Consider the following 12,628-nt stretch of genomic DNA (forward strand, 5'->3'; position numbering starts at 1 on the left):
AATCCTTTCAATTGAAAGATGGAGACCTTGTCCTCTCAAATAAAAACTACCGTCTTTTAAAAGTCTGGCTGAGGCTTCATACAAAATGTTGAATGAAAATGCTAAAGGTATACTAATTGCATTAAAATGAATATTCATTTCATTTCTTTTTTTTATTTTACCTAGCAAATTATGGGTTAAAATAACTACCAGTCAGAATATTATACTCAATTAAGCAACACCAAAGCCTTCTGGCTTTGTTGTATGTATGCCCATTAGGTAGACACATATTAATTCAAGTCTAATTGGCAACAGCCATTATCATTCAGTATCATTAACTTAGATTGTTATCGTAGAAGATACTCTTACAGAATGGTCATCTCATTTAAATTTAACCCAGTTAAGTGTGATACACTACAGCTGTATTAGCTCATCAAAAAAGAGGATATACATAATTGTTTCAATTACATACATAATTGGCAGTCTTACATCTTAGCTAGAAAGCAATCAGTTTGCTTTGTAACCCTTAGAGGGCTCCATTGCTATGTAGTACTGGAAAATAGGCTAATTTGACATTTTAACGTATTCTGACATCTACTGTAATTTAATTTAGGCCTTATATTAACTCTGTTTACATGATTTTAACCGTGTGCAGAACCTTCCAAGCTGGTTAAAAGGTCTGATGACGTAGATTTAGGATTGTGAGATGAAGTAGAATGTCTACAAAGCTGTTATGTATAGATTTACCGAATTAGTATCATAAATGTGACAGGATTCTCAGTTCCCAAATTTCACAAGCATGAGGGCTGCTCCAGAGGCAAAATGATTAAATCATGACTTAATAATTTCTCATGATTTTCCGAATGCTTCACTGTCCCTCCAGAGTCTGTGTGTAAATTACAGCGTTGCACTGCAGCTTTTTTTTTTCTTCTCTTTAACAAGCTAATATACTTAAAGAGCTTGGGCCAGGGTGTTGCCTCCGAACAACAAATCTCTTGTTGGGGACGAAGTATAAGAGTCCATCCTTTTCTTCCTTCCAGGGGATTCGGGTGTGACTCAGCTCCTTTCTACAGGCATGAAAACAGCTAAGAGTACAATAGCTCTAGCAAAGGGCTAGCATCACAAATAAAAAGTGTTTGATACAAAAGAGAAGAGCGAGCACAGATGTGGTAACAGTGAACTTGCATCCACCTATTGACTGTCTATGTCTGGAAGAAGATGCTATTTTAAAGGCCAAAGTGAGGGCTGCCACACTAAGTGAGACATGAGAGACCTTGAAGGACAGTTGCAATTCCACAGATGGTTCCCTTAGGATCCATCACATACAGCAAATGGGAAGGGGTCCGGAATGGAACTGGAAGTGAGGTGTGCATAGAAACTAATTTGGGTGAAACGAGGCTTTGAAGTCAAATGTGCTTTTGTTTGTTTAAAGTATTTTTTTTAAAAAAAGCTAGTATTTTGAAGGAAAAGGTAGGAAAACCAAGGCAAATAATAAGCAGACGAAAAACTGCATGAAAAAAAAAATTGCATGATGAGGTGGAAGTTTTGCGGCAAGTCGAGGAAATAGGAGAGCACCTGGACATTTCTGCATCTGGTGCAAGGAAAGGAGAAGACAGTTATCTGAGGGAAAAGAGAAATGGACAATGAAGTAAAAAGAAGCATTCCTTACAGCCTGCCAGCTTTCTCTGGGAAGAAACTGGCACATGCCTGTGCATAAAGATCGTCCACAAGAGCTCCTGTGAGAGGGACCAAAATTACCTTGCTTGTGTAAGCTGGAAACTCTTCTAAACCCATCCAAACATGAGAATGAAAACTCTCTTTCAGAAATGGCAAGCGAACACTTAATAAATAGATCAGCGCTGAGAGTTAAAAGCCATTTAACCTCACGCACTGCCTCCAGCACTCAGCTGAAGAGGGAGACTGACCACAAGATATTACTCCCTGTTCCTTTACTCTGTGGATTAGGGTGTGCTTTATGAGTCAAAATGTTTCCCTCATCTCAGTTCATCTAGAGCATGAAGAAATTAGCCATGACCATTTTAGCTCACAAATGAGGCAACCACGAAGAGGTGCCTTTGCCAAGATCAATACTTTGCTGTGCATTTTCAGACTCACCTGATTTGAGCTCTCCAAAGCGAAACTGCTGCCAGCGTGATCTCTTGCTCAGCTGCCTTTCCCTTGCAGTGGAAATGGGAAGTCTTGTGTTGCTCCACCCAGAAGTCCCTGATGGGTTTCCTTACAGCAAACCACGCTGTAGTCGCTACCAAGTTCCGTGTCAGGAGACTCATTCAGAAGGTCGCTGGTTGACTATGCATCCTGGAGCATGCTAAATGACCTCCCTACTGAAAAGGGGGAGAATACCCACCTTGCTAAGATTCTTTCATAGCCTTGGTGATAATGGACGCTATAAACAAAAAGGTATTGTTATGAATATTAGTCTTTATTCTTGAAGAAGGAGTTCATTTTCCAAAAGCAGAGAAAAAGCAGATAGGTATCCTGGCAAGAATGGGATGTTAAGAGTAAGAAACCAAGATTTTACACCCTCTTAATTTAAAGTATTCTTCTAATACTATTAAGCCTCCTGCCTAAAATAAGAAAATAAGATTTTTAAAGTGAAATGAATGACTGTAGTGCTAGTAAGGATAGAATAGTTTAAGGTGAAAAATATGTGTGGGATATATTAAAGTTCCAGCAAATTTAAAAGAAATAGGCAGGAAGGAAGAAAAATTATTGCATGAATCATACTCCCTTGGGTAACAGTGTCAGCAGACTTGAAATTACCATGTTGCATAGGACAAACAGATGAGCAAATTGATGAGTAACTGACAAAAACTTTTTTTTTTTCCTCTGAACACTGAACTAGCAAACAGCTCTTTTTATATAATAAAGATGTGAGGTAATCACTACCATCTCTCTGAAAGTCAGAGCTATAAAGAAGGATATAAAAGAGCAGATGGTATGTTATGATGATGCCCTAACAAATGCAAGCAGCCATACTACTGCAGGAATGTTTCCTCATGGACCAATTTAATCACAGTGAATGGATTTTGCCCTTATTACTTTATAGCAGGTATTTCTGGCATGGTTTAGCCCATTAGATTTGTCTCACTTCTTTACACCACATGGCTCAAATTTCTTAACTAGAAGGGTTTGAATTTAAGCCGATCTCTTGCTGGGCCTAGGTTTGTTCCTTTGTTAGGCAGAGTGAGAGCCAACACATAAGCAGTTTGGATAATCAAGGATTATTGAGTTGGGCCCTAAGCTGACAGTATAGACCAGTATTTTTTTAAACGCTTTGAAACTTTATTTTGCTTGTATCTATCTTGGTGTGATCTCCCAAATTCATTTTTTTTAGTTCTTTCTTGGTTAGGCAAGGAGGTAATGGATCAGATGTATTTTCACTTTGCCAGTTTTTATGATTGCTCTCCTACCCTGAGGTGATGCCAGCACTTCCTTTCCTCAAGCAGCACTTAGTTAACCCTGGAAAGTGTTTGCACAGAACTAGCAGTAAGTTATTAGAACAATATTACAATTCTGATGTGAAAAACCAACCATATCCAGAAATAAATTGGTACTGCTAAAGCATTCGTACAGGGATATCTACAAGGAACGAGATGGACGCTGAGGAGAAACAGAAAACGGTAGAGACCAATGGGCAGTCAGTTGGGATATTCCTTTTTTTTTCTGACTTTTCTGAAAACAGTATTTTCCTCTTAGATGAGATTTACAGCTTGAAAATATTGATAAACTCTGCACTACAGCAAGATTTCAAGACAGCTCATGTCTTTTAAACATTACACATTATGCAACATATGAACTTTAGTTATGATTTCCCAAATGGTAGTGTAGCAACAAAAGATAAAAGGTTCCCAAATATGGTGTGAGAGCAGTTGTAGCCTAACTGCAATGTGACAGTATGCTAACTGTTAGTGGTAGGGATGGAAGTACAAATGGTGAAGTGAGAGGAAGATAGAAGACAAATCTGTGTGGCCAATGTTCCAAATAAAAGAGACAAACTGGTAATTGGAAATAACATTGGACCTGTTGGCGCAGGTCCAGAGGAGTGCCACAAAAATGATCCGAGGGCTGGAACACCTCTCTTGTGAGGACAGCCTGAGAGAGTTGGGGTTGTTCGGCCTGGAGAAGAGAAGACTCCGGGGAGACCTTATTGCGGCCTTTCAGTACTTAAAGGGGGCTTCTAAGAAAGATGGGACAGGCTTTTTTTTTAGCAGGGCGTGTTCAACAGGGCAAGGGGAAATGGTTTTAAACTAAAAGAGGGTAGATTCAGACTAGATATAAGGAAGAAATTTTTTACAATGGGGGTGGTGAAACATTGGAACATGTTGCCCAGATTGGTGGTAGATGCCCCATCCCTGGAAACATTCAAAGTCTGGATGGGGCTCTGAACAACGTGGTCTAGTGGAAGGTTTCCCTGCCCATGGCAGGGGGATTGGAACTAGATGATCTTAAGGTCACTTCCAACCCAAACCATTCTATGATTCTATGATCTGACCTGCTTTACTTTGCAAACTTTCCAATTCCTTATGTCGGTAAATGGAAAAAAGCTATAATCCTCGTTCTCAAAGAATATGACTATTAAAATAGCATCTGCTTCACCACTTAAATACAAAGATGAAGTATTCAATGTTCGTTTCTAAGACTGCAGTCTCAAAGTTACCTCATTTGCAATTATACCTTTCTTTTATATAGATTGTGGAATGCCTGAAATCTATTCACCTTCACTAAGATGTACTGTAAACTACTTATTAAAATTTATTAAAAGCACAAAATACTGAAATAATGCTAAGTAATATCACAAAATACATTTATGGATGTAACTTTCTATTTTCTATTAAAAAGGCTAATAGAAAAATACAAATAAGACAAACACAGCCTTTCCTTTTATGACACAAAAGGCAGAAGAAGGGTAGCATAACTCTCCTAGAGAAGCAGCTATTGGAAGAGAATTATAAACCCTCTTTCACATTTTAAATCTTCTTACTTTCATTTTTGAAGCATAAATTCTTAGCTTAATGTTCTTGAATGAAACAGCTGCAGAGATTTTTTTAAGTACATCTACATGATCCAGTACAGCAATCACAACTCACATAGACATTCTCAGCTGGGTTTAAACCAGCTAGCTGTTCGCTGATAGTGGGGGAACCACACGAGCATGTCAAATTAACAGCGAGTGGCTGGCAAGCACTCAGGCTGTCACAGAACAAATTATGGCAGAAGGATTTATTCAATGTCCACTAGCTTGAACTTCTCAGTGGCTACTTCCTCCAGTTAAATGATTTTTTTAATTTGATACTAGAAGATGTAAAAAGATGACAAGCCCCTCCAGATCAAAATACTTCAGACCTGTCCAGAATTTCAGCCTCAATGTATTCAAGAATTTTTCTGTTTTCAAATAGCAACTAACTCAAATCCTTAAGGACACTGACAGTTTCAGAGTAAAGAAGTTCTTTTTTCTCTGCTGAAAGCTGGGAAATTGAGTCCACTCCATGAAGTTTACCAAATTCTTCATTTAGGATGTCCAAACTTACTAAGTGCCATTTTCTTTCTTCTAACAGACATTTCCTTCACACTTTAGTCTCTGGGATAAATGCTTGTAAAAAGCTATCTTATTTTGGATTCCTATTTTGACTCCAATTTGAAAAGCTCATTATAATCTATCCAGTGTAAGGAAGAATAGGAAACCCTATCAGGGATCCCAACAAGACTTCTCTTTCTTACCCTTCCTCAATGCCGGAGAATCATCCAAACTAATGAAAACTAACATCCCTTAATTTGATGCCTGACAGAATGCATCCAGCTTTGCAGTAAGAGGCATTGTGCTTTTCCTTACCCTCTGTTCAACACTGTTTGTAGTTTAGGAAATTGACTGTGGCTTAGCCTTTCTGTAGGCGTTCTCACAGCAGGGAACTCCACCTTCTTCCAGTGGCCGATGCCTCCGGTTCTGCCCACAGGCTCCAAGCAAAGTGAAGATGCAGGAGAGGACCTTCTCATTGAAGCAGAGGAAGTAATCTTGTAAACTCACATATTGCTCTCCACTCTTCATTTTGAGATCATCTCAGGATTTTATGCCCTGCCATCCTGGTTTTCAGAAGTGATTACTGTTTCCCTTTATTGGAGTTTATGGCTATCTACTTCATTTATAAATAAATTAGAAACCTGTTTGTCGTGGTTTAATCCCAGCCAGCAACTAAGCACCACGCAGCCGCTCACTCACTCTCCCCACATCCAGTGGGATGGGGGAGAAAATTGGGAAAAGAAGCAAAACTCGTGGGTTGAGATAAGAACGGTTTAATAGAACAGAAAAGAAGAAACTAATAATGATAATGATAACACTAATAAAATGACAACAGTAGTAATAAAAGGATTGGAATGTACAAATGATGCGCAGGGCAATTGCTCACCACCCGCCGACCGACACCCAGCCAGTCCCCGAGCCGCGAATCCCTGCCCCCCCACTTCCCAGTTCCTAAACTAGATGGGACGTCACATGGTATGGAATACACTGTTGGCCAGTTTGGGTCAGGTGCCCTGGCTGGGCATGAGAAGCTGAAAAATCCTTGACTCTAGTCTAAACACTACTGAGCAACAACTGAAAACATCAGTGTTATCAACATTCTTCACATACTGAACTCAAAACATAGCACTGTACCAGCTACTAGGAAGACAGTTAACTCTATCCCAGCTGAAACCAGGACACTGTTACACACTGTGGAGTGGACACCGCTTGGACTAAACAAGACTCTCATTACTTGACATTAGAATACTGCTTGTCTTTTTGTTGTGTAGGTTATGTTTCTAGTTTTTCTAAAGGATAAAAATAACTGATTTATAAAGACAGAATATGATATTCCTGTACTAAGAGGTAGTAGGAAAAATGAATAAAATAAAGGCTTTGTGGGATCAGACCAAATCCATTCCAGTGCCATGTCTCTAACAGTGGCCAATAGCAGTTATTTTGTGAAGCATGTAAGAACAAAAAAATCATATGACCCCAGCATCCCACCACACACCACCTGGTGAGTTTTGCTGTGGGACATCCTGGTAAGAACACTGGTGCTAAGTAGCCTTTGATGCACTTTCTTACCCCAAGATTTTTTCTTTTTTTTTAACTCATTAAAAGTTTTAGTAATGATAATGCTAATTTGCTTGAAGTTCTTCAGCATTTTCCAAGCTTTTAATGACCTGTAGTCAACTCTGAAATCAAAATATGTGAATACATGTGAACTTGTACACAGTACATGAGATCTGGTACCATGTTCCATACAACTGGACTATCTGGTCCCTGTTTAAAATGATAAGTGGATGCCAATCTGACTTGCTACCTTATAGCTTGACAAATGCAATGTGAACGTATAATGTGTCTACTTTATTGTCCTCCTAAGAGGGCGTGAGTGGGATTTTTTTGGCAAAGTATATGTCAGTAATTGATTGAAACTGATGTTTTGTGGTTTTTTGGGTTGGGTTGGGTTGGATTTTTTTTTTTTTAAATGAGCTCTTTTCAGTAACAGCTTTGTTGCTAAAGGTTTCTCAAGTCTAAGCTGAAACTGCTGATCATAATGATCAGACAGAAATAGATGGAGGGAACCTCCTGGTAACTCACAGCTCAAAGAATGGGACCGTCGTTTAGAAAGTGATATGACTAGATTCACAGTCCTGACCTAGATTAGACACAAGCTTGAGACTCACCCCAGTGGAGTGCATTTAGCAGCAGCCTCTTAGATCTTCCTGGGCAGCCTGTTCTTACTGTCTTCTGTCAAGGGCCACTTTAGCCCAAGAGAAAAAGCTCGATTATTAGACAATGAGAAAACCTGGTTCAAAGTCTAACCTGATGTGACAAGGTGCACTTGCAGTCATGGCTGTGTTTGTCTCCAACCTTGGTGAATGGTCTAGCCATCAAAATACTCTGGAATGAGGCTTTCTATTGTATTTTGTCTTGACTGTAAATGTAAATAAAGGATATATATTTTGGAAGTGCTTTTAGGAACGCTTGAATAAATCTTAAGTTATTCTTTAAGTATCCTAGTGGAAATAGGTAGGCAGTTTTTTAGTTGGAACACTAAAAAAATGGAAATCACTGCAAAATAAGTTTAAGAATTAGGAGCATTAATTTAAATGTTCATAATATTTTGGCTAATAACAAGAAATCTTTGAAACAAAGTGTCAAAAGATACAGTAGTAACAATTCAGAGTTCAAGCTCTGTTATTTTTTAAGAAGATTGCTGTACAATTTTCAGGGAAAAAATATAGTGTTGCAAAAGCTTATATATATGCATAATTTTGTTAAATAATCTTCTTTCTTGATTATAATTGTTCATGTACATGGGAATTTGTAGGATGATGACTGTCAATATGTACAGTAAAATTAACTTTTAACCACTTGCATATGGCAAGGAAGGACTGTTGCTAATCTTTTTGTAACAGCTTAAATGATCATTATTCTTGATGTTGTTGACAGCGTTTTCCTGCTTAACTGTTGAAAACATTTTAGTATTATATGGTGGCTTTTCTCCAGTTTTACAGAATATTGTTTTCTTGTTGCAAGAGGGGAAATTTACATTAACCTTCATATATAGTACTTGACATTTATAGTGCAAGTGGGATTGATTACTTTAACATATGAGAAAACTGCAGCCTTAAAATACACAGAACATGAGACAGTATCATCATGTGCCAATATATTATTTGCTTTGTACTATTAAATGCCCCACTGCTGGTCAGTTTCAATATTCTTGATACCTAATTTTTGTATTATAAGAACATAAATTAAGTCTTAATGCACAGGCTTTTCTGAATGTCCATCAATATTGTATGTGTTGCTGTGTTATTGTTTCACTTGTGTCAGTCCCACTGTCAAATTTTGCCTGAAACTCAGGCAAAGACATTGACAGGAAAAGCATTATGAAAAATGGATAAATTCTTATGTTTTGGAATTTTGGTCAGAATAAGTATATAACAGTTTTGACAAATTCTGAGCTGCTTTTCTCTACCAAAATTGTGCCTGAAATTAGCCAGATTATTTTTCTGGAAAGAAAAGAAAGCTGGTTTGCGGTTTTGTGTAATAGTTTGCCTCTTAGTGTTGCACAAACTTTGATGTTATTTCCAAAAGCATGAAAGAACAAAGCTGTATAGTATACATCAAAAATGCTTTTTAAATTGTAAAATCAACATGTGAATTGTAAAATCAACATGAGAATTTTTTTTATGTGAGAGCCTTTGCTTGCATTACCTTAGAAGTTCTCATTTCCTCTAATTATAAAAAAATGTGGCAGTTAACTCACAACCTATAGGTCAAAGCTACGCCTAAAATTCTCTTACAGTTTGAGGGCAAAACCTGACACAGACTTCAGCTGTGATTCTCAGGAGGGACGTTCCTTAGGTAGTGAAGTGAGCACCAGCCTCAATCAAGCATAAGATTTCCCCCATCTGTTCTCTTACTACATATGCATTTCCCTTGTCCCATCCCTCCCCCCATCTCTTCCCACCCCCAAATTCTGACAATAAAATTCAGGTAACTTTCATCTTCACAACAACCTCTAGCAATAACCAGTTTTGTTTGTTCTTTGAAAATTGACAGGAATGAGATAAGAAAATTGTAAGTAGTTAACTGAAGTCTCACATTGTCACATTAGAAGTACAAATGTTTTGGCTGCAAAGAGAAAAGTCAGAGAGTTAAATATCTTGAAAAGAGATGACAGAGAAGGTCACAGCAACACTATGAAGTATAGCGCGATCGAAGGTTGGGTAAGAAAGACTCTTGCTCCAGGATGCCCTCGAGGAGGGTGCAGCACAGGAGGAGATGTCTTCAGGTCCTAGAAGATACTGCTCTTGCCCTTCCTGCCAGCCGGGAGGGGAGGTTGCACACCCCCAGGGTGTGAATGCCTGGTGGGCAGCAAGTGCTGGAAGAATCCAGGTAGAAAAAGGGTGCTAAGAATATCTCACTGCTGCCAATATACCATTCATCCTTGTTTAAGAAAGCTGTGAAAATGACTGGTGAGCTGCCTGAATAATATTGCTGTACAATTGATTGTGGTTTATTTAATGAAAACTTTATCAAATCCTAATGCTTTGCTCTTGTACGTGACTTTCCTTCCACCGACCTTGAAAACATCTCACAAAGATTAGTAAACATTATTACCTTTTATACACGAAGACAGCACATATGCCAAGTTTAAGGATGTACATGTTCTGTTTGGGGGGAGAGAGAGAGAGAAAGGTGAGGAAGCTGCTTTTCTTGGCTACCAGAAAGCCATTGCTCCCCATCTGCAGGTGACCATCAACATGGGAAACAAAGGGTCACTTACTCTTTTCCAGAGAGTATGAGTTAACCTATCTTGGAGCAAAGAAACACAACACACTTTATAATTAAATGAATTCCAAGTCACTGAAAAAATATGTTACAAAGATATTAACTGTGACTGCAAAAAAACCTTTATCTGATTTATTTCTCTGGTTAATCATTGGTGGTAGGTTACTTACAACTCTAAGTTTAAACGTGCATGATTAATTTTATATATATATATCACATTTGACATTTTCATATTTCATATGTAACTGTTAAAGTTTAATAAGCAATTAAAGGATGCGATTTAGATCTTAACTTCTAACTGTTTATTCTTTAAGAATTGATAAGGATAACAATGTTTAATGGTTTTTCATTTAATTTAATTTTATTTGCACAGTTATTGGAGAACCCATTTTGCCATACTTAATTTCATCGCATGGAGAAATCCTGATTACAATAGTGTCATAAATAGCTCATTTGTATTCAGTGTTTCCAATTTTGCCTTTCTGCCAAAATCAGCTTTAACTGTAAAATAAAACCAGACTCCTTGTACATGACACTTACCCCAAGGTTACCATTGTTAGACAGTCTAAACACTATTTTCCATCTAACACCATTAAAGCCTCTGCAAAATACTGTTTTCTTGTCATGCAAGCTTTTGGCCATAAGGTCTCAAGATTTTCTGGGCAACTCTAAAATCAATCACCTAACAATTAACAACACACCTCAGCTAGTGCAACTACCTAGGAGCAACTATTATGCAGAACTAAAAAAAAATTTCATGAGTTTTGTATTTTCTACTCTCTCCTCTTTTTATTTTTTTTTTAAAAAAGCCATGATCCTTCTGGGTCTCTATGAAGTGTATCTTCTTGTTCTATTTTTGTATGATCTTCAAAGAACTGTCATCTCTACTACATATCACTGTCAAGTTTATATAAACACATCCATTTTGATAACTTCAACATGTCATAATCTTTTAGAGACAGATGCAGGAAAAGTAGCATGAACAGAATTTTATGATATTAATTACATGTAACTGATGTACAATTAACCTTTTTATTCCAGGGCATTATTCAAATAAGTCTGTGCCAGTTTTAGGAAACCTTTGCCTTTTCAGACATTTTGTTTTAATTATTCAACAATATTGTAATACTACCAGTATAATGTTTCATTTCTTTTTTTTAGTGGAAGTGCATCCTACCAAAAAGGTGGCAGCCTGGGTAAGTGGGTAAAATTGTTATTGATCAGATGTGTATTGGATTTCCTGAATTTGCAATTAAATATTTCTAAAATTCCTGGAGCTAAAGAGGAAATAAGAATTTGGGCAATTGCTCAAAAAATAGCAAATGAGCCCTTTTGCTATGTAGTGCTGGGTGGATACTAAAATTACATGTTTGTGAATTGTTCATAAATCAATATTTCTAATAGAATAAAATGAGTTTACAATAGATTCTAATTTGAGATTATTAGTACTGATCCAGTGTCTGAATTTCTTTTTACTGAAAAAACATACTTAAAGTATGTGTATTCAATCTGTTAGACACTAGAGATTCTACATTTATGTACAAGTTCCCTGTTCTCTGTTGTTTTAAAGAAGACTTTACATTCACTTAATTTACTTGAGATCTTACATCTCTTCTGACTTAAGTGCAGGAATGGATCCTAACAGTTCAAAAAAAACAAAACAAAAAGGAAAGAACACTATCCCACTTAATATATCTCTTTTTCAGTGCTCACATTCTTCTCCCAATGACTTAATGGATCTGCCCAGCTCTTTTAATCCTACTTTGAGTCACTGATCTGGCCTGGCTAGCCTGCAGGATCACACAAAAGAGATATCTGGACAACAGCTGTTTTATTACCAGCACAGGTGAAAAATGAAGTAAACATTTAAAATATGAATGTTGGAAAACCCAAATGAGCTTTTCCCTCACCTTCTATTTTCATCTAATGAAGTCTCATTTTTGCAGCTTATTGGTAATGCCTCTTTCTGATTATACCGTGTTCTTTGTTTTCAGTTACAGAAGCCTTTTTCTTTTGTAATGTTTCCTGTCTGTGTAATTTGACCTGTTAGCTCCTGATACTATGGAACAAAAAGTTATGATTTTCTTGCTATTTCCCTGTCAAACTTTGCTCGTCTAGAAATCTTATATTCCTGACCTTTTAAAGCAGCTATTACTCTACTACTATTGCACTGAGCACACTATTACTACTTGTATATAGCGGTCTTATTGGGAGGAATACAAAGATGCTAGAATCTAAAACTGATAATGATCCTGTAAGAAAGCAAAAATTCCCTGCTAACCTCACTAAAGAGAATGGGAACAAAACTCTTGTGGTTTTGCC

The 12,628-nt window shown here is 37.3% G+C and overlaps 1 long non-coding RNA gene across 1 annotated transcript; it reads left to right on the forward strand.

Annotated features, from left to right (window-relative positions):
• Nucleotides 1-354: 354 nt before the first annotated feature.
• On the forward strand, nucleotides 355-12,397 carry LOC138689727 (uncharacterized). Its single transcript, XR_011328630.1, has 3 exons — nucleotides 355-2,397; nucleotides 11,468-11,502; nucleotides 12,013-12,397. It is a non-coding gene; the product is annotated as an uncharacterized lncRNA (long non-coding RNA).
• The last annotated feature ends 231 nt before the right edge of the window (nucleotides 12,398-12,628 follow it).

The sequence above is a fragment of the Haliaeetus albicilla genome, chromosome 18 (genome assembly GCF_947461875.1).
Source record: "Haliaeetus albicilla chromosome 18, bHalAlb1.1, whole genome shotgun sequence".
In the NCBI taxonomy this organism is placed as follows: Eukaryota; Metazoa; Chordata; class Aves; order Accipitriformes; family Accipitridae; genus Haliaeetus; species Haliaeetus albicilla.